The sequence below is a fragment of the Lonchura striata genome, chromosome 3 (genome assembly GCF_050655825.1).
Source record: "Lonchura striata isolate lonStrDom1 chromosome 3, ASM5065582v1, whole genome shotgun sequence".
Classification (NCBI taxonomy): Eukaryota; Metazoa; Chordata; class Aves; order Passeriformes; family Estrildidae; genus Lonchura; species Lonchura striata.
The window spans coordinates 98,863,713-98,885,496 of record NC_140705.1 but is presented as its reverse complement, the minus strand read 5'-3'; the positions used below and the strand labels follow the sequence as shown (position 1 = coordinate 98,885,496).

Sequence of the window (21,784 nt, the reverse complement as noted above, 5' to 3'; positions counted from 1 at the left end):
GGGAGCAACCTTGAATTCTGGTTTCTGCTCCCCACAATCATGATGTGGAGAGTGAAATGTGTTCATCAGTGAAATGCATCTCAGCCATGGCGTGGGGCTGGGAGTGGGATACCTCCCTGGTGTCCAGGGCCAGCCTTGGGCCCCTTGCTCCCAGAGTTTCCTACTGCTGCCAGCTCCTGCTGGGGCAGTGCAGGTGTTACATTTTAAAACTTCCAGTAACACAAAAACTGCACATATATTGGGGTGGTGGGGCTGCCCGTGGCCTGAGCCCGCTGCTCCTGTGTGGCAGGAGGCCTTTGCTCCCTGCTGTGCCTTGGGGCCCATCCTACACTCCTGGCCAAGGCCACCCAGGGTTCTGCAGGTCCCAGGGTGGGCAGTGAGGCACCAAGCTCCTGACTTCCTGTGCCTCTGGCAGCAAGACACCTCGTGGCTCCCATCAGGACAGTCCTGAGCACGGGGAGAAGGCAAACTGCATCACCCCAGCTGGTATAGGTCCAATGCAAAGGTACTTGCCTGGTGCCTGGAGCCTTAAGAAAGCCAGGAGGGGGTATTTTTATTGCATTTCTCCCTGCAGACACTCTGTGTCAGCCCACCTTCTCCTCTTCCTTAACTCTCCCTTGTTTTCAATTCCTTCCCAGTGACCAGGGACCAGCTCCTGGTGTGGTCAGAGCCATGGCAGGAAGGAGAACGACCTTCACGTTCCCTCTCTGTACAGCACAACTGCACTGGCTGCTCATGCTGTTAGATCATATTGCAAATTCATGTCTAATTTGACCCTGAGGTCTCCTCCAGCATTGCTGCTTTCTAGGATTCTCCCTCCCTTTGGATGTCTGTGTTTCAAATTACGTTTCCCTGGGTGTACTGTGTTACATTTTCCCATGAATGCTGTTGTTATTTTCCAGCTCTATATTTTAAATTACACTACTACATTTTAGTCACTACTACATTTATTACCTCTGTTTTCATTGATGTGCTCAGCTCCTCCTGACAGTGAGAACTGTGAAAATAGAATTGTAGTACTACTGCGACTTCTTTGCTGTTGCAATTGTCCAGCACATTTTCTCTCCCTCTGTGCTTCATTGAAAGCATTGAAGACACCCAGGAAATATCCTCTGTATGACACAAGCTGTCAGATTGTACCTTTCCCAGCTTCCATTAGTACCTCTTCAGCACCTCTTTCCTTTAAAGTCAGTTTTTAACCAATCCATCAGGCCCATTTAAAAATATGTGAAGAAAGAGACCTCAGAAACACCATCTGCCAATACTTCAATGAACCTTACACTGTGAAAAGTTCCTTATTTTCTTAGACTGAATCTATACTGATTTTCGGATATTTTGCAAAGGAGATCCCTTGTGTGATGAGTCATCTGGTTTCCACACATTCCCAGCTCAGAGGTGATGTCCCCTGAGGCCTGGATGGAGCCTGATGCAGCAATCAGTTGCAGAGACAACAACCAGCTGAACCTTACCAGGACTGGACACCAGTTTTAGTGAAGTTAAACTCTGGATTGCTGTTGGCTTAGTTGGCAGTTGCTTTTTCTGCAGCTTATTTGACATTAGGCTTTCTCTCAGTTTTCATTACAGTTTTGATTTTATATTTCAGTAGGAGTCTAAGTTAAGAAAACTTTTTTCTTTAGAAAGTTTTCTGTATTTTCTTTGCTCTCAGAGACAATCCCGACATATTTGTAAGCCTTTAGGGTTTTTTTCTGACTAATTAGAAGAGGATCTCAGGCTTCATCTCCCTTGTCTTCTAAAGGATCAAAACGCTGTGCTACTGAAAGTCATGGGCATAGTAGAGTTACTCCTAATAAAGAAATTCAGAACAGATGTAACATTGTATTCTTAAAACAGAACTATTAAGGCAGCTTTACAGGACAAAACAATAGGGTGGGGAAACCTAAAGTGAATGTAATACATTGCAACAAGTTCTAGACAACTATGTGAGTGTTATACAAGCAGTACTAAAGGGAGGGATAAGAAATGAACTATGTTTTCTGCTGCATATCCTGTGTGTCCACAGCTCACATCAACCATTCTAGAACCCCCAGTATTTAGTAGGGTTTTGAATTTGCTGTTTGTGAACAGTTCCAGATCAAACACATGTACTTAGGGCAAGTTTCCTCTGAGGTTTCCAGGGCTCTTGAGAGCTAAAATTGCAAAGAAAATAGATTCACATAATGCATTCATTTCACTGTCTCAAGGTGCTTTCAAATTTTATCCCAATTCTGTTCACAGAATTAGTTCACATGCTCCTTGCTATGCTTTCAGCCAAATGTTTCTATTGAAAATTCAGCATAACAGAAAGTAAATAAAAATGAATTATTTTGGAAATAAAAGTGCAAACAAAGCCATTGATTTCTCAACACTATATTTTGTAAACAATACCTCCATCATAAAAATATTTTAAAAAGCCATCCTCTCATCAGATGAGTCCCAAGAAGCTACCAGTTACCTCTTGCCCATGGTACTGCTCAGTCCAGTCCTGTTTTAAAGACAAAACCCCGTGGCTGGTGGCGGGATGCTGCTGCACTCTTGCTGCTCTATTCTAGTTTTTCCAACACCCAGCAGAGAGAAAGTATTTCAGTGTTCAGGCTTTCCTTAGTGTTGAACGTGACTGGGAAGACCAGCAGTACAATTGGAGCATTGGTAGAAGTATTTATCTGTGTATAATCATTGGTAGTCAGGTCCAAGTCTTATAATACATGAAGGCATCAGAGGGCACTGCTTTTGCTTTTCCCAAGAGTCAAATGTTTTGTTCCTAAAGCAAACATAAAAAAAAAATAAAAAAAGAAAGAAAAAAGAGAACAAATCCCATGATCCCATTCCCACAGGACAGTTTTTATTCTCATTTGCTCTAAAACCAGGAACATCCATAAAGTGGCACCAGTCTGACTGTGCTTAGAATCAAATTTCTAACCTTGTACTTTCAGGTAGCTCACAGCATTGAACTACTGCAGTGGTAGCATCAGGTTAAATCCTGTCTCACTCAATTTTGCCAGAGTATTTTCCATCACCTTCAGTGTGGCCATGATTCCACACAGAATATTTTGCTTTCTTAAAGGGAAGAATTTGCATTCACTCATCTTAAAGAAAGTTGATTCACTTGCTGGAAGTACTGCCTGTGCTGAGCACAGAAACACCAACAGGAAACAATTGGCTGCATAAATCCTCACTGTTGGTTTTTGAAGTAAGTGCGGAGAGTTTTTTCCGCTGACTTTACTTCTCATCTTTGCAACAACCTAGACATGCTTTAAACATAATCTGTGTGCAGAACAGGGTTAAAATATAAAATATCACAAACCTAAATCCCTACACCAAGAGAACAGGGACTTGGGGAGAGAAACTGCTAAACGCTTCTTGTCAGTCTAGAAGCTATTTCACAGCTAAACCTGCTCATTTCAGAGATTTATTTTGCTAGAAAGGATTTTAATCTTCACATTTCAGTTCCTCAGAGGAGGCAAAAATCTTCCAAGTGCAGAGTCTGCAGCAGCGGTGAATCAACTATTGTAATATGCTGCCTCTTAAAATACTTCAGGGTAGTCAGGCATTAGGAAGGCTCCTATTTTGTGTGAACTGATCAAATACAGATGTTGCCAAAGATTTGACCTTATTGACCGTGCCTTAACTGGAGATTGAATGGCAGACAGACGGTCAGTAGTAGGGTGAAACCATGTTTTGGCGGTATGGTGTAAATGTATATACAGTTTACAGGATATGAATGACACCAAGCAAACATCTGTTCTATTGATAAATACTTGCTTTACTTCCAAAAATTTTTATCCCAGGGAAACGGTATGTCTGTATATATGTATGTGTATAACACATTCTGCCCAATATTGTTAGCTGCCTTGTGTGCATGCTGTGGTCCTGGAAAAATCCTTGAAATAGAAAAATATTAAAAATTGTACTAACTTTTCTTTCTTCCTGTAATATCAGATTTCATATAAAACTCATCAGCTGAGCTGAGTATTAGTCTTGATCAATGGCAGGAAACCAGGGGATCAAATGTTAATAAATCAGAAACAGATACCTCCACTTGAGCAGAGATATATCACCAACCTGAAAAACAGGGCAAATTATTTGACAAATTTTGTATGCATATACCTAGAGAAAAAAAAGTATTTTCATAAGACTCCTTGAAAACTGAAACAAAGGACAAATGTGGAGAAAAAGTAACCTAACAAGGTAATGAGCATAGAACATGAAGTCAAAGAGTGCTAAAAACACCTTTGTTTTCTTTTGGATTGACATAATAAAAAAAAAGTTTAAATGAAAAAGATTTTGCTAATACAAAACCAACATATTTAGATTTGCAAATTAGCTCTGTCCTACTGCTATGTGCTGCTCTGGTGAGAGTAGTGAAGTAACAGAGTAGGCCTGGTTTAGTGTGTTGTACCTTTGCTCAAGAGCTAAATAGTAACATCACAATTACAACAAAAAATACACTCCAGGTTTGAAGTGCTCAGAGAGACACAGTGCTTCCAGAATCTTGGAAACTTGTAAAGGCATGAGGACCAGCTTTAACTTTAATATTTTTAAGGTGTGATACTTAACTCTGTTACCTCAAAGTTCCTTATATTAATTTCAGACAAGCACCCTTGGAGTGTGGTCTTCTCTTCAAATTGAAACTATTTGCTCCTGTGCATAGCCTACTAAATTTAATTAGAAAATCCTGGTAGGCCAGCAGGACAAAATTTCCCTTCCTTCCTATTTTCCCCTTCCACAATATATCACCTAGAGTAATTAGGACCAGCGAGGGATCATCTTCACTGGATTAACCTTAACTAAATTGTATGCATTCAACATGTGCTCTTTTGATTAACTTGAGCCTGGACTGCTGCCTGTGGTACACCCACCTTGTAATTCTACACACTTAATTAATTTCAGATGAACGGTAAAAAGGATAAGCTGAATTCTCCAATTAATAAACTGATATTAGTTAATGTATTTTAGCTTAACTTTTAATTTTCTTCCTGTGTAGGGATAGGAAAAACAGAAAACAGGAGAGGGGTGGAAGGGAACAAGTTTTGCCAACAAGCTTGTAAAGACTTTTCAGGGCCTGATCCTGCTGCAGTCTAAGTAGATATCTTTCCCTCTGACAAGGAGAGGATTTTTGGCAAAAGAATCAGTCCCTACATTTAAAGTATAAAACGAAATAGGCAGGAACAGGACTTTTTTTCTCTTTCAAAATGATAAATAAGCATTACTTAAAACCTCCTCACCTTAACTCAGTTTTCCATATGGTTTCACTCATGCGTGGGTTTTCCTTCTTATTAAAAAAAAATACTGTAATGTCACTGGCTATGGGCCCAATCCTCCAGGCCTTAGTCCCACAGGCTAAGGCTATTTTTCTCTTCTCTACTGTCATGGGGAGCTGCCTAACAGCCCCATCCTAGATGCATTTACCCAGATAAGTAGCTTTGCTTTTGAATCCAGCCCTTGTGAATTCAATAGTATTTATCAGAGGAATTAAATTACTCATGTAGAAAAATATTTACAGGAATAAATCCTAAAAATGTTACTGGAAACACAAAGAAACATCCAAAGAAAGATGCGAGGGAAAGACTTCTTCCTAGCTCTTTTTAAACTGGCTTTTGAACGGAATTAATTCAGTTGTTAATTATTAAGCAGGGCTCTTAATCTTCTCTGAGCAAATTGAAGTGAATACTCAGTTTCTTGTTTTTCATGTGTAGCTCTGCTGAAATTTCTCTCCAACATTGGTATGTGTGGTTTCAGTAAAATTGATAGGATAAAAGTGAAATCTGCAGGAAAGTATTTTGCTGAAATGAAGTTTGGCTGTTCAGTGTCTTACAGGATTAAATATTGAGTGAGAGTAAAATCTAGTTCACAGAAAACAAGAAATATACAGTCAGATATGTTTTTTAATTAATTCTGTCTCTGTAAAATCATTCACTGTTTTTCATCTCCAGAAATCAATATTCTAACAAATGCTGCCAGAAAAATACAACAAATATTAGCTATATAATTCTATGGAAGATATTTCTAAGTTAGATATCAACAAGTTGTTTGTGCATTATTTATATTGACTGCCAGTACTTGGTTTTTCTACTAATAAGAATAACGACAAAGCAATAAGATGGCCTAGCAAGATTTTTGTTTCCAAATTACTATTTGATTACTTCAACAAGTCATCAAGTGGTATTTTAACATTTATCTATTATGAAAAGATAGTAAATTATTTTATAATCTTCCAAAAATCATGAGAAATTTATTAGGTAGAAGCATTATATAAAATTTCTCAAACATCTAAATAGTTAATGAGACTTTTTCTCTCTGCAAAATGTTCTTTGACACCTTAATCACTTCAGTAATCTCCCAATTCTTGTGGATACTTTTGACAGCTTTACCTCCTACCTGTAAATATTTTTAAAAAATCAGACAAAACAGTCTGAATAGCAAAATCCCTTATAAAAAGGGAGGAAGATAGAGAGTCTTAAAGTTGTCAGTACTTCGAGTAATTTTAAAACCAAGGAACATATGAAATTCCTGCCAAATTTCTTTTGATAAAATTAATTTAAAGAAAAAAAGTTAAAGAAAAGAAAAGGCTTACATTTTTAAGTGTCTGTTTACAAACACTTGTGAAGATTCAAAGACTGCTCATGATATAGAAAAAAGCAACCGAGAGGGCAGAAAAGAAAGGGTTGCTTTATATTGACTTACCTTGTAGCCAGTTGGTGTGCAAGATCTTCTGGCTGAATACATTGTTTTTATTAGTGTCAGGTACTTGATTTAAAGTGAGACCCCGTCACCTTCCAGAGAGATTTTTTTTCCTGGAGAATATGCACGTATCTATTTATCTATTGAGTGCGAGTGTGTATATACACACACCTAGCAGTAGGCCTGGTTAGTGTCGGCTTGACTGAGAAAGGATGTTAGTAATTACTATTTCTCTAAACACTACTTTAGCATGGTTTAGTGTATCAGCTGGCTTCTGCTGCCAGAGTACCCGTGCTGCCTACTGGAAGTGGCTGTAACGCCAACATCCACAGTATGAGCCGTTCCCATCTCCAAGGAATTCAGTGGATTTGCTGTTGGTTCCTGAGAATGGGAATGTGCTTAGCTGTGTTTCAGGGTGTCCGTGGGGACAGTGGGGACCATCTTTTTAGTGTTGCATGAGAAAGTCCAGGACTGGTGTAGGACACAGGCTGGTTGCTGGACTGGTGTGTGCCAGATGGGAGAGACTGGAATCTTACCCACACCGCTTATGCCCACTGAGCCAGAGCAGTTGGTCACAGAGGAGAAATTAGGCTTTTGCTGATGCTGAAAACAGAAGTTACAGCAGTTCTGTAGGACCTGGAACTTTCCCCACACATGCACAGGGCTGCTTTTGCAAAGGACTTTCTCTGGTTCCCCGTTCTTTCCTTATGAATGTGTTTTCCAAGAGTCACCCTGAAACAACGAACGCAAGCTGAGAGCTGATTTACGCAACTGATGCTGTAAACTCTTACACAGCTATTTTCCCTTTTGCAGGCAACATTTCTACTGTTTTACAAACACATCAAGTGAAGTTCTCTTGAATTGACACTAAGACAAAAAACAGCCTGTGTGCATTAGCAGAAGAATGAGTCCATATTAAGAAGAGCTTCTGGTATTACATTTTATGAGCCCAGTAAATCAAGAACATTAAGGAAAAATAGGACATTGCTCTTTCATGCGGTGTCTTCAACACAGAAATTTTCTCATGCAACACTAAATGTGAAAAAAATAAGTAAATTTTCCCCTCATATTTATTACTTTATAGTTAGATCACTTTTGAATCTCTCTTACCTCTGAAGAACTGTTTTTTCTCTTTGATAAAACAAACCTAAAGTTTTTGTTTTGTTTTGAGTTGTGGGGTTTTTTTCCTAATGTTTGTATTGCCTCCATAGTACCTTTCCCCTGAAAAGGTAAAGCTTGCCTGGTGAGGTGTTACACAACACTCTCCTTTCCCATGTTCTCTATGTGTGTTGATTTTCTAAAACAGCTCTTGAAACTCTCCTTTATGTGCTTGAGAGGCTTCCATAGTTTATCACCAGCTGGAATGTTATTAATGTTTAATTTTTACCTTGAAGTATTCGGACATCAAATAATTAATCTCTATTGTTCAGTTTTGACTACAGTATTATTAAACAGTCTATTAAGTAAAAAAGAGACCTAGGGAATGTATAAAAAGGCATAGCATTATTTTGATGACAGCTTCCTGGTGGTCTATCATATACAAAACCAGCTATTAGGAATATGTTTCAAACTGGCATCGTAACACATATTTCATAGTAGTTAAATTTAATTGTATAAATAGTTACTGACTATATTTGGACACTTAAAAAAGTGAACGTGTAATATATCACCCCACGAAAAACATTCACGGAACATTCTCAACAACCACAGCTAGGAGATCACCTTCATTTTTTGTCAATAGTATCTACAGCAATTAGCTCTGATATTGAGCAAAATTAGAACTTGATCCTTCAAGCATTTATACAGATGAGTAGTCCCACAGGGATCAATCAATATCCTCTGTAGTCACGGAAATATTCACATGCAATCACAAGTATCCATTTTACAGGAATAGGGTGTTTTTTCTAACAGTGAGCCATTTTTAGGGTTCAGTCCTTTCTCTAAATTTTGGTAGAACAAGCCATATTAGTCAGTGTAGGCTCTTGAGCAAATGCAAGATAAATTCTGAAAACAGTAAACATATTTTTCCTTTTAGCGCAGTGACTGCTCTTAATATTAAACCCTCTACTTCACATGAATAACCACCCAGCAGGGTGATACAGAACAGAGGACAACTCAGGCATAAAGTGATTTTTCTGCAGCCTACATAGTTCTTTCAGTATTGACATGCACTCTGCATACTTTCAGATGTTTTCTTAAAAGTGAAGGTAATGTCTTGGTTAGGTGCAGAGTATTCTTGCACTGGCAAGAGCCAGTGAAACGCAGTGCCTTTTGCAGCAGACATTTCTATTCAGCTGGAATATTTCTATTCAGCTGGAATACAGTTGGTACTATTTGTTGAATGACTTCCACCAAAGGTAGAAGAAAGATAAAGCTGCTGCTTTCAATTATGCAATCAAGAATGTAAAAAAGCAACGTTCTAGATCTCATATGGAAATAATTATATTTGATAAACTGTCTCAAACAATAATAGTGTTTGTGCTAATCACATTTTAGAAGGCTGCTATTGTTGACTTTGCTGCAAAATGGAAAACAATTAATTATAAATTTTGCTGACCTGTCTCAAACTGTCCTGCTTAATCAACTCAGTTCTAAATCTTTGTTGGCTTAGACAATAATCCAATATGCTAGTTCCACCAGATTCTCTGCCATCACTATTAAAGAAATCAATATTGAAGCTAAATAAGACTCCTACTAAGGACTCTGTAGTAATGACAACCTGATACCCATGCTGCTATCAAACATTGTGGCTTGCTTTAAAATCATCTGTTGCATTCACCATCATAAAGATCAAAGCTCCAGCTTTTGGGACAAGGACTTTTAAGATACTCCCTCTTCATAGATGTTTCAACTCTCTGTGGCAGGTAGGGGCTGAGATCTTCCAGCTCTAGATGCTATTGAGAACAGAGCACTCTGAAAATATGTTTTGGTCACATCACCACATCAGCTGAGATGTCTCCCCTCCTTCCTTCCCCTAGGAGGCTGCTCTCCCTGGCTCTGCCCTCTTCCAGTGGGGATCCCCAGCCCTGCCTATTTAACCAAAAGGGATCCCCATCCTGCCCACCTGCCCTTCCTGGCTCCATGCAGGTCAGCCTGTGCCATACCAGCTCCAGAGCAGTAGGCACTGCCATCTCCCCTGCCCTTGCAGGAACAGGCAGCACACATACAAGTACCATGAATAGTTAGTGTGAAGTGGGCTCCACAAATGTCACCAATAATCTCTAAATTAGGCAGCATAGAGAACAACCTGACTACAAATCCAGCAAGGAACAAATGTGTTTAAATATCAGTAGGAAATCTGCTGTATAATTGCTCATGGAAATTGAGGGCTAGTGAATTAATCAGCATGAATCTACTGCTAAGCAAGAAGTAGGAATCAGATGATCATCATAAATTATAAGAGGAGGTTTCTCTCTCTAGTTGCTTCTCCTTGAATGACTGAGACAGCATGAAACCCTATGTCTATTATCCTAATTAGATCCTCTAATCTTATAAAAGATACTACTTCTGAGAGAAAGCCATGTGTATAAAATAAAACCATGCCATTTTGTCCAGTACAGATAATCACCAAAATGGTTATACCTTTGTAAATTAATTAAAAACATTCATGGAAGATTAAAGCTAGAAGATATTCATAGTTCAAGATACCAGAATATCACATCTTTTCAGTTTGCTATTTTAGGGGGGAAAAAAAAAGTCTCAACACAATGATTTTAACTCATGTTCTTATTTTCCAGAAGCTTTGGTTTTGTTTTTTTCCATTACAATTTCCTATAAACAGATATATTATAAGTAACATACTTACACTTCAGGAATGTCTTCATTTTTATCCTGGCATTCACATCTGTCCCTGTTTAATGCTCTGCTGGTGGTCTGGCTCCATGGTATGCCCACTGCAATGTTCATCTTAAACAATATTTACATTGATTAGGGACCCCAGTGCACTAGAGGCACTTACTAGGAAATGAACACAATACCCTGGGATAACAGCAAATGTCTAACTGTTTTATTTTTGAACTTTTTTTTAAAATGTATTGTTTAAGTGTATAAACACTGTCAAAATGGAAAGGTGGTGGCAAATAACACTGTGTGAATGTATAATATAAAAATCTGTGTGGAAAATGTGCAGATGATAAACGTAAAAATGGACACAGTGATGTATTTTTATTCAGATTATTATAATAGGTGCTGCAAATCAGAACATTTTCTTCTATGTGTATGCCCAGTAAAACTCCTCTTTCTTGACACTAAAATCTTATAGGCTTAGTAACATAAAACTGGAGTAGGAAAGCATATTTGTAAAAAGAACCCAACAATCCTATGGCAGGATTCATTATTTTGCCTTACATCACATAACATGTTAGTGGCAAAACCAAAGTTGAAGCCTACATTTCATTCTGAGTGTGAAGAGTGCCATAGGGATATAGAGGTCTTTTCAGATTGAGGGCCTTACCTGCTAAATTTGGAAATATTCCAGATGAGTGGTACTATGGAACGCCATGACAAAGCTCTTGCAAAAGCAGGCTGAAAAAATCAGAGAGTAGCTTGGGAAAATTGATTAGCAGGCTTAGTATGGGACCCCAAACCTTCAAGTGGGATGATATTCATTAAGTCACTAAAGAATAGGGACCACAGTCTTAGTGAGGAGAAACTGCATAAACTAAGAGGATCTTTGAACAATTGCTATTTTTGGTCTTCCAAAAATCTAGAATTCATATCTGCCAAGAGAAAAATTTAAATGTTACTGGGTGGGAACATTGTTTTGGTGTTCAGACACACTTGGAGCATAAGCAGAGCAATAATCTGCAAGGAGTCAGGGAGAAGGGATGTCAGATCAGGAAGCTCTGAACTTCTCAGTAGGTTTTCTCTCCTCAAACTTCAGCCTCTTGTGTCTCTAGTTGCATCCTGCAAGGAGAAAGTTATTTGGAGGAGAGAATGAGAAGGATCATTTATGTCTTTTTCCTGTTCCAAGTTGCTGAGGGGCTTCGTGTGCATACTGAACAGGCCAGTCCTGAGAGCAGCCACTTCTCCGGGACCTCCCAGGAAAGAACAGTGTGTGATTGAGAGCAAAGGCTGAAGCCACAAAGTCCAAATCTCTCACTCCAATCTGAGCTCAAGGAGAGCATGTGTCCTCAGTGTGCCATGCCACAGATGTCAGAGAGCTCCAGTAACTTTAAAGTGGTCATAGAATAAGGAGCTGATCCATCATTGTAATCGGGGTATCATATATGAGAGATGATGGTGATATCTAAAAAGCAAAGTCTATCTTCTTCTGGCTCAGAATAACAGCTTCTGTCTTTCTATGAAAAGTTGCTGGAGCAGTCGATGTTCCACAGAATTTTATTCCTGTTAAGAGAGACAGTCTCTTTCCAGCTTTCCCCTTGGTTCAGAAAGGGTTTGAGGTGACTAGAAAATTCTTAGCTGAGAACCACGATAGCAGGAAACAAACAGTCCTTTTTTAAGACAGCTTACAAATTTGCTTTTATGCATACAAACTGTGTATGTGCTTATACCTGTTCAAATCTGTACAAAAGCTGATCCATATATCACTACCTTAGCAAAGCTCTTGTGCTGATTTATTAGCTGATGAGTAACATGCATTCTGCTGCTCTTTACTAAAATGTTGTTGATGATGAGGAAGAGGGAGAGGGAGATAATCTATTTTCAGCAAAAGATGGAAAAGCACCCCCCTGAAAAATATCCTTTTGAGTTAAATTTTGCTCTTGTATTTTTTAATCTCCGAACCCTGTACATAGCACATGAATGATCCCAAAAGCTTGGGGATCGGAAAAAGAAGTCATTAAATGCTGGGAACCAAAGGAAAGTTTACAGGTACAAAATGCCACTTTACTGCAGCATATGAGTAAAAAACGATCTATCTGAAAAAGTGATTGATTCTGACATATGTGAAGTAGGTATCAGCAAATCAAAAGTGATCCCTCTAAATCTTGTTTTGCAACATGTGTAAAATAATGCAAGCTATATATTTAAATGCAACTCAAATTAAATATGGTTGTGTTCAATCTGTCTGTGAAATGAGATCTACTGCTACTTTTTTATGCAGCAAAAATTCCCTAAGACTGTTTTATAAACTCCTTCCAGTTTATTTTTTAATATTAAAAGATGGAAAAAGGCCTCTTTCTGTTTCGCTGTTCTCTACCAGTGAGTCATGGGTCCCTTGTTACTTCGAGAGGAAAGTTATTTTAGTAATTCTGGAAATAAACTTACTGCTGAGTCAGCATCATAACAGAAAATGACAAGTTTCAAATTAAGAAACACATTAGAAATAAGTAATGGTGTACTCTCAGCCTCCCCCGTTAGAATTGGCTAGTGTGTCAGGAGCTGATTTAGCAATTTCCATATGTATTGGACATGAAAAAGGTATATAGCCAGGACAAAAAATCAGGTTCATTTAATGGAAAAGAGGATAAAAGAAACCGAGGTAAAATGTAGGGTAAAGATGGAAGCGGCCCTAAATATTTTACTGGCCATGGCACTCCACCCTGAAATGCTTAAATGCATCCCTAAAGTAGATCAATATGAAGAGATTTTTGCTTTCGCTTTCTCTGCTAGGGGTTTTCAAAACAAGCAATTTTAATAGCATTTCTAAGTCAGTGTATACTTACAGATAAACCACTGGGATTTTGCTACTCTGTTTATCTGGGATTCTAGATTTTACGGAGCAAATAATTGGAAACAAAACATTTCCCAGCAATCAGTCTACTCTTTCTGATTTGCTAAACATGTCCATATGTAGGTATTGCTTGTATATGGAAGATTGGTAGCAGTTTTAAAGGAGAAATATGCTACAACTGCAAATTCAAGCAGTCATTTGGCAATCATATGGGGAAGCCTTTGCAGGTTTTTTTGGTAAAGGGAACTCAGGAATTTAATGCTACTTATACCTGAATATTGAACAACGTCTTAAATGGCATAATTTTAGTCTGTTAGAATAATACAATCAATTTTTCAAGCAGTACAAAATATCTTGCTGTGGAGGAGAAAACTGCTGCATCCTTCCCCTCTGCACCTTTGGACCTGATTCTGCCCTGCCAATTGTCCACAGATCACCTCTGCAGCCACCACTGCGATAGCACCAACACTTTGTGTTTTCTGAAATCTGAAAGAGCTTTTGTTAGTGACTTGTTTTGACAAGATTCAAAGGCTAGTGAAACAAATATGAATCCTAAGACTGATTTCAATTTAATCTGAATTTCAGTAATTAAAAAAAATTAAAAAGCAGTCTCTGAGAGGCAGAATTTCTTAAAATATTGCAGTTCTCTGATTAGAATTAGTGTTTCAGCACAGCGAAACGCTCCATATTTGCACGAAGTCCCTCCTGACTGTACAGAAGCTCTTGACTGGAATCTTTCACTGTCTTTATTTGTTTCTTTTCTGTCTTTAAATACCTCACTGAAGAGCAGACCTGAGGTTTACTGAAGTCTTCTAAAAATACATAAATATTTTCCACTAGTAATAACATGGTACTAAATATTGAAATTACTTTACATTTAAAGTGTCACTGTGACTTAAGATACAAAATTTTTGCAGAAGAGGAGAAAATATTAATACTAAATAATGTGCTTGCTAAATAATTTTTACACAGAAAGTATTTAAAATTATAGCTTAAAAAACTCAACATTAACATTCCCTGGGATTTTTTACTAGCAAGTGTCACTATGAAAGATAATGAAAAAAACTTACTGTAAAACCTCTGAATCCTTTTTGTTTTCTTTCCTTCTCTCTTGCTGTAGCATGAATATGTGCTGAAAAGTCAGAATGGTGCAGAAGAAAAATATTCCAAGACACTGTAAAAGTGCCTTTCCCTTTCTCTCAGCCCAAGGGAGCACTGACTATTTCAATAATCGGTGCGAACTCTTTGGTTATGATTTCTGTTTCCTTTCTCTGTTTCTCCCTCCCTCTCAATTTTTTCCACCATCATATGAGTGTTTTCTCAATAAAGGAAGTAGAAGAGCTGCATGACAGCATTTATTGAAAGAAAATATAAAATGTATATTAAAATGAGAGAGAGTTTAAAAAGAAAATATGAGGCGGGAATTGCAGTCTTAAGAGAAGGGTGGAAAGACGGCAAATCCTACAGGAGAACAAATTATAAATACTGAGCTTTTGCTCAGCATGAAAAGCAGCACCTATAGAGAAAAAATTCCATGCGTTTTACCTTCATCCCAGCTTCACTGGGGATCAGTGCTCCGACTGGAATAACTGTGAATTATCGTCACTATAATGGAATCTGCAATTTACCAAAGGAGCAGGAAAAATGGACTTTTGCTAGAACTTTCATACTTTTCACTCAACCTTCACTAGTCAGACATATGGACTATGTTAGCACTTCAGGTTACTGGCCCAAAGTCAACATTGAAAATTAATTTCCCAGAAATACAGAAATTGCCATTTTTCACACCTTAGGTAAGGAAGGCCAAAACAAGTAAAGCTAAAAGTATTCAAATGCTAGTTTCAAATCAGTTGATTTCCTCTGAAATAGCAGCTATACCAGGATGACAGAAATTTTTGTAAACAAAGGCATGTGACCCATTGCAAACCTGGTTATAATTATGGATTTCAAAACAGTATCTAATAAGCCGAGATCCAGACAGCAGTGCACAGCAGTGGAACACGTCCAGTATTCATTAAAGATGTCCAATCTAGAAGTCCAGGGTTTAAAGACAGTTTTCAGACACAATTTTCCCACTTGTCTCAGGAATAAGGTAGAATAGCAAAAACAGAGGTAATAAAACGTGGTCAACCTCAATGACTTGGCATGCATTCTTGGCAATAGCAAAATAGAGAGACCACAGCTTAGCTCTGAGAGTGAACTTGCAACACCCTGAATTTTGCATCCTTTTTTTTCCTGTGGCTGTTTTTGTTGGACCAAAAAGATAATCCATTTGCCCATATTTTCAAAGATGACACACCAAAACCTCTACCATAAAAATATTCTTAAATGCACCACTGTCTCTGGGAAATAGTACATTTTTCACTGGGAATTATTTTGATTCACCAATTATCACAAAAAACTGGAAAGATATATTGATATCCAGTAAAGATGGTAGAAGAATTATGGCATGGAAGGATAAAATCATAATCCTTTACTTGGCTTTTTTATTATGGGTTTTGGGCCCATATGGGAACACCTCTGGCTAGTTCGCCTGCAGTCTCTGAACCTGTAAATTCTGGATGGGAAATAAGGCTCTTGGAGGTAAAAGGTGAAGCCCATCAGTGATAGACAGAGCAGACTTGTAAAATTCCATATCTGCTATTGCCACAAAGGGGGAACATGTCCCAGTGCCAGAGTGGGAAATATCCGGATTAACTATCCAGCTTATGGTTGCCAAAATGAGAACCAAAAGTGCAGTGTGTGAGTACATCCATACATAATCATCCAGATGAGCTTTTACCTTTGGGTTTCATATTTGTAATAACTTGTCCAAATGTCAGTATAATTTACAGTAATAAAGCCATGTGCATTTGCTATTATATAGTCATTAAAAAAAAAAAAGCATATTGGACACATGACAATGGTAAACATTACCTCCAAATGGTACTTATTTGTAAGAAAAAACCCTCTTGTTTTAACAGACAGGCATTTTCTGATGAAAGGGTCTTTTGCAGATGTACCGCTCATTGAAAAATACCCCGTTTGGTGCCTGTGAAAATACCAAGCTGACTGTTTAGGAGACTGATGTCCCTCTATTACAAATGCATGCTGCAAAAAACACTAAGGAGATTGTGACTTTAAAAGAACAAGTTTCATTGTTTGGCTTCAGCACAGTGAGAGAGGGATGCAGAGGGTGAAATCTCTGGATCATATACCAAAATAAACATTTCAAATCTAATATACACACACAGAGAATTGTTGAAGTGTAACAATCCCTAACCTAATATAAATTTTGGTGCAGCTTAATCTGTTAGAAAGGAAAAAAATAATCACCACGCTTATAATATGTAATCTCTTAAATTGATTAGAAATATTTCTCTGGACTGAGAAATTTCTGGCTTCTGAAGGTGCACAGGTAATCTGTATCGTTCTGAACCATGCCCAGAACCAGGACTGTAGGTCAATATATACCAGTCCTCTGACATGATGGTCTTATTCTTATGCTTGAAGACCAGAGGCCTTTTCCAGTCAAGCACAGCACAGGATTGAGAGCAAAGGCCATGATGATGTGTAGGTGCTGAGAGAACCACTCAACGCCTTGAGAGGTCAGATTGCAATGCCCTGCAACCAGCACAGCAGGTTGCAACACAGTAAAAATTAGATTTGCCACCCCAAAGAAAAAAAAAGGTTGTGACTCACTTTCACTGGTGTTTATACATGTCAGGGAACTAAAGCCATTTGGGTCTTCACTAAGCTATCATGGCAATATCTTGAAATTTTCCCTCAAAAGCAGATCAGAATTTCAGCCATGTCTCTGGAGCAAAGCATGAAATTTGTTAAAGTAAATAGCTTCCCGTTTCCCTCTGTTTCACAACAGCTTCCTTCTTTTTGTGCTGGAGTCCTGGGGACCCAGGGACACTGGGGCTGCCTGCCTCCCGCTGCGTGCCTGTCCAACTCTGCCCTTGCGTGGCAAAGGTCCATGGGGATTTGCCAATTTGCTCGCTCTGACACGATGAATATCTCAATTACAAATTCTCACCAAGCAGCTAGAAACCTTTGGGTTTTTTTGTTTCTTGGTGCATGCTGAAGGAATTTTATGGAAAAAAGAGAGAGACAGAGAGGCATGAAGGCAGACCAATGCTTGCAGTTATCAGGCAGGGCTTTGTTGCTAAAATAAGTCCCACTTTTAAAGTGCATAGCTTGTGTTTTAACAGCTAGTGAGGTTTTCCTCAAACTGAAAGAAAAACTCCTGGGTATCTTCCAGAAAATTTCTTACCCATGATCTCCTGAGCTGATTCTCGTCAGTGGTAGCAGAAGCCTGCCCTTCCAGCTCCTCTGGCATCTGTTCCTCTCCCCCACTACTGATATACAAGACTGAACTAGTGCATGAGAAGGCAGGGTGTTTGCTTTCAAACAGGAAGAAAAAAGGACAGAGTCCATCTGGGGTATGAATTTAACCATGGGTTCCTTGTATGACTAAGTGTGACTATGTACCATCCTAATTTCCCCTTGAAAATCTGACACGGATGGAGGCTGTTGAATACATTCATGCTTGAAGTGAATTTAAGCAACACTGTGTTAAAGGGCAAGGAGTGCTTCATTTCAGAGGGAGGTCAGACTCTCCTGCTATCCCGAGATGTCATAAGGAATGGACTAAAAATAACTGCCAGGAGTGGATTCCTCATTTGCTGTGTACCAATTAAGCGGGACTCGGCGTGGCTTAGGTCATGTATAGATGGTGCTAAATGTAAACGCAGCCAGGCTCTCGCATCCCCCCTCCTGAGGAGGCTGAGGAGATGGGCAGACCCCTCCAGCTGTGCTGTGCATATGCCTCCCTTCACCCTTCCTGCTACAGATTGATGCTTCCAGTGAGCACTGGTACAGGGATAGATGGCATCCAGAATGACTCATAACAAAGAGCATATGGCAGGACTAGATGTAGCAATCTAACATCTGTTGCACTGCTTATTATTAACATTTCTCACTTCTCTTGGAGCTAGTAACCAAAACCAATAAATATCATCTTCACAAATCCTACCTGAGGAAATCCCATATCCTCTTGGTTTTTTCACCACTAATTGTGTTCAGTGCAAAAGATGAGCATTATTTTATTAGTAAGGCATTTTAAACAATCCAAAAGTCTCTCATTTAGAGCTCTTTGAACAAGCTACAATGAATAATTTGTATTTTAGTTTATTCATATCCTAAAGATTTAAATTACTCTTATTCCACATCCCAAGACCTGAAGCTTTGTTGTTTCTGCACTAAGGTGAAGGGGATGAGTTAAAAACAAATAGGATGAAAAAGCATCTTCCAAAAAAGTAAATAGAGCATCAGCTCATTGTGTAGTCTCCCTTACAGTATGTTATCAACAGCTGTCCCTAACAAAGGAACCATTCCTGAAGGAAGTAAAAAGAACTCCTCTATTTAAATTTTTTTCTCAGCTCTTCTTTTTTTCAGAGACAAATGGGACTGCAAGCGCAGACATGTAAAAAGGGAAAATCAGCTGATGAAGCAGCGTGTCCATTTTGCAAAAAATTCACTGAGTGATGACATGAAATATAATGGGCAGCCCCTCACAAACAGAGATTAAATCATGTATCAAAATTAACACTGACCATAAAAAAGTATCCAAAGAACAGTGTTGTGACTGGATGATCTAAGTTACTCCCTTTCAGCCGAGAGATGGAAATAGTTGCCAACAAAAATGTTAGGATTTGACAAGACTTGGCAAATTGCTGGGATATAAAATCATGTTTTGTGAGTTATAAGGCCTTCCAGGAGATGTGACAAATCCTGAAAAAGGGTGGAAAAGCATGCACAGCCCACAGAAACTTACTCCGTTTTCATGGACCTGCCAAAAGAAAGGAAATATGAAAAAAAAAAGTGCACAAGAGACTTGCCAGTGACAGACTTACCATTTCATTTAATAAGCACACTTCATAAAATGTTGAAAAAATTATTGTAATAAAGACTATGCATATTATTATAAACAATGACTAGCTTAGAAAGCAAAAGTGTTAAATTTTTGCCCTGGAGAGAGAGAAACTATTGATATTGGGATCAAATATCCTAACCCAAAGAGTCACACCTAAAAAAGAATCCCATTAGTGGTTCTCTCTATTATGTATAATTTTCCTCCTTCCCTATCCCTTAATGATCACATTGTTGATATTCCAAATGCTAATGGTAACGGTAGGAGCCATTGGCCACCATTGTCCCGACTCTTTCCAGACTGAATGAAAGCCAGAGGTGTGCAGAGCAGACCTGGAGCAGGAGCAAGAAAATCACTCTCAGGTGTGAGAGGTATTGGATGCTGTCCTTCATCTGATCAGTTTTTGTTTATAACAGGCAGGAGTGGGAAAGTGGGAATCAATTTTGTGCAGAGCACAAGTGTGTCCGAGGAGAGAAAGCTGCCCTTCGTGGAGCCTGAGAGCCACCTGAAGATCTAAAACACAACAAACAGGTAGTAACTCTCCCTGACTCCTTGTGAGGGTTACACACTCATGGTTGTAGTAGGATTTCATCCCAGTTGGTGGCATGGGCAGTGAAGTGAGCCAGTGATCTGGGCTAATCAAACACCCTTTGCAGAGCTGCCCAAAAGAAGGGAAAGATGACATGAGCATTGGGGGGACCCAGAAGCAGTGAGACAACTCTAAGAAGGGGCTGAATACAAGAAAAATTCTGTGGCTGAAATAGCTTCATAGACTATGGAAAAGCCACACAGAAACAGTGCCCAGGATCCTCACTTTGGAAATTTAAACCTGAAAGCATGGTATCAGAGCAATTCTGTCACGGCAAGATGTTGTAGTGTGTGTGGCATTGGTTTAGTACCATTTCTAGCAGCTTCCACCATGCTATCCATAATTTCTTTGGGGCTCAAATGCAGCGGAATTTGTCTTAAATAATAAACAAATGTAATGGAACGCTTCAAAACTGATTAAGTAAAATATTTATTAGCAGAGATTTTATATTTTAAAAGACTTTAAGTTAAATGGAACTAATTGGTGAAAAACTTTTCCTTCCTTTGCTTTTTAAAAACTTGTCTCCTTTAATTTCCTGAGATAAAATGTGACATTTAGAATATAAGGTTGCTCATAATTAAGCATTCTAACATACATAGTGATGGAATTTATTTTAAAATATTGCCCTCTGTGACTGCCTCATGGGATACACATCCTGTTTTCCAGACAGTAACAGGATGTAGCAGTTGTGCCATTATGATTGGATTAGTGGATTTAATTATGTGAATGACTATACTAATTTTCCATTTTGATATGCATCATCTCACTAGTCTCTGATAAGGGAGACCTTCCATAATATTATCTGGAGCACACTGGTATCAGAATGAGTCCTCAAGCACAAATTTAAATTGGACAATTGCAATACAGCCATTGTGCAGCTTAGCATATCCCTTACTCCTCACACTGCCTTCCCAAAGACCTTCTTCACATCTCAGGAGGACACAGGAGAATGGCTTGGACCAAAATACCCACATACAGTCATCCTCAGATATTTTCAAACTCTTTTCACTTCATTACTCCAGAACTGGATCAAAAAAATTACAAAACAGTCTGTTTTATATTTTTTAAAATCCTTAAAAAATATATGAGACTCTCTTCAGGTTTGCCAGGACTGTACTTCCTCTATCAAATGCATTTTGTTCCCTATTTACAGTCTAACAACTAAATACACACCTCAGCTCTCAGCTCAGGTTGAATACATTTCAATAGTCTTGAATAGCTGCCCTTCCCTTTTCCCCCAAGGGGAATACATATGTAAATATATATATGTGTGTGTACAGTAAATATATACTTGTATACACACACAGAGGCAGAGACAGAAAAATCTTGAAAATTACCTGATTGCTTACATAATTGCTTACATAGTGGCCTGAATTGTCATCTGAGAATTGTTTCATTTTCCACACAATCTGTCTTGCTGTAGTTTTATAGAACTCAAAATAGTTGCTCAAGATGTGATTATCTTCTTCTAGAAAATAAGCAGAAAAATGTGGTCCCACCACTTGCTACCCTAACATTTTCATTCATACTTAATTGCATTGTATTTCTGAGAAAGACACACTTTTTCTTGGAGAATATGCTCTTTTGTGTCCAAATATGCATCAGCATTCACTTGCACGATCATATATACACAGTTTACTAGAATATCTGAAGCAGGCATGAGCTTCAGAGTAATTGTCTTCTGTCATTAATTTGTTTTTCAGTCAATAATAAATAAGACACAAATTGTGACTGATGTCATCAGAGTTCAAAAGTTTCACCCCTTCAATTGAGATGTCAGGTCTCTGAGAGAGTCATGCTTCAATCTTGCTGCCAGTCATCTCATCACCAGTGAATTTCTATATCCTTCTTTTGACATGTTCAACTCACAGAACAAATTATAGAATATACTAAGGTAATGAACATGTGGTATATAATATGTTTTAATACATGAAGGCTTAGCAATTTGAGAACTAGTACTTAGCCT

The 21,784-nt window shown here is 38.4% G+C and overlaps 1 long non-coding RNA gene across 2 annotated transcripts; it reads right to left on the bottom strand.

Moving 5' to 3' along the window:
• Window positions 1–1,825: 1,825 nt before the first annotated feature.
• Window positions 1,826–20,487, bottom strand: LOC146768034 (uncharacterized). Of its 2 annotated transcripts, XR_014953999.1 has the most exons (3): window positions 6,682–18,291; window positions 3,913–4,059; window positions 1,826–2,758 (listed from the first exon to the last, which is right to left on the bottom strand). It is a non-coding gene; the product is annotated as an uncharacterized LOC146768034 (long non-coding RNA). The 2 variants fall into 2 exon arrangements; XR_014953998.1 differs by having other exon boundaries at window positions 3,913–20,487.
• Window positions 20,488–21,784: the final 1,297 nt, after the last annotated feature.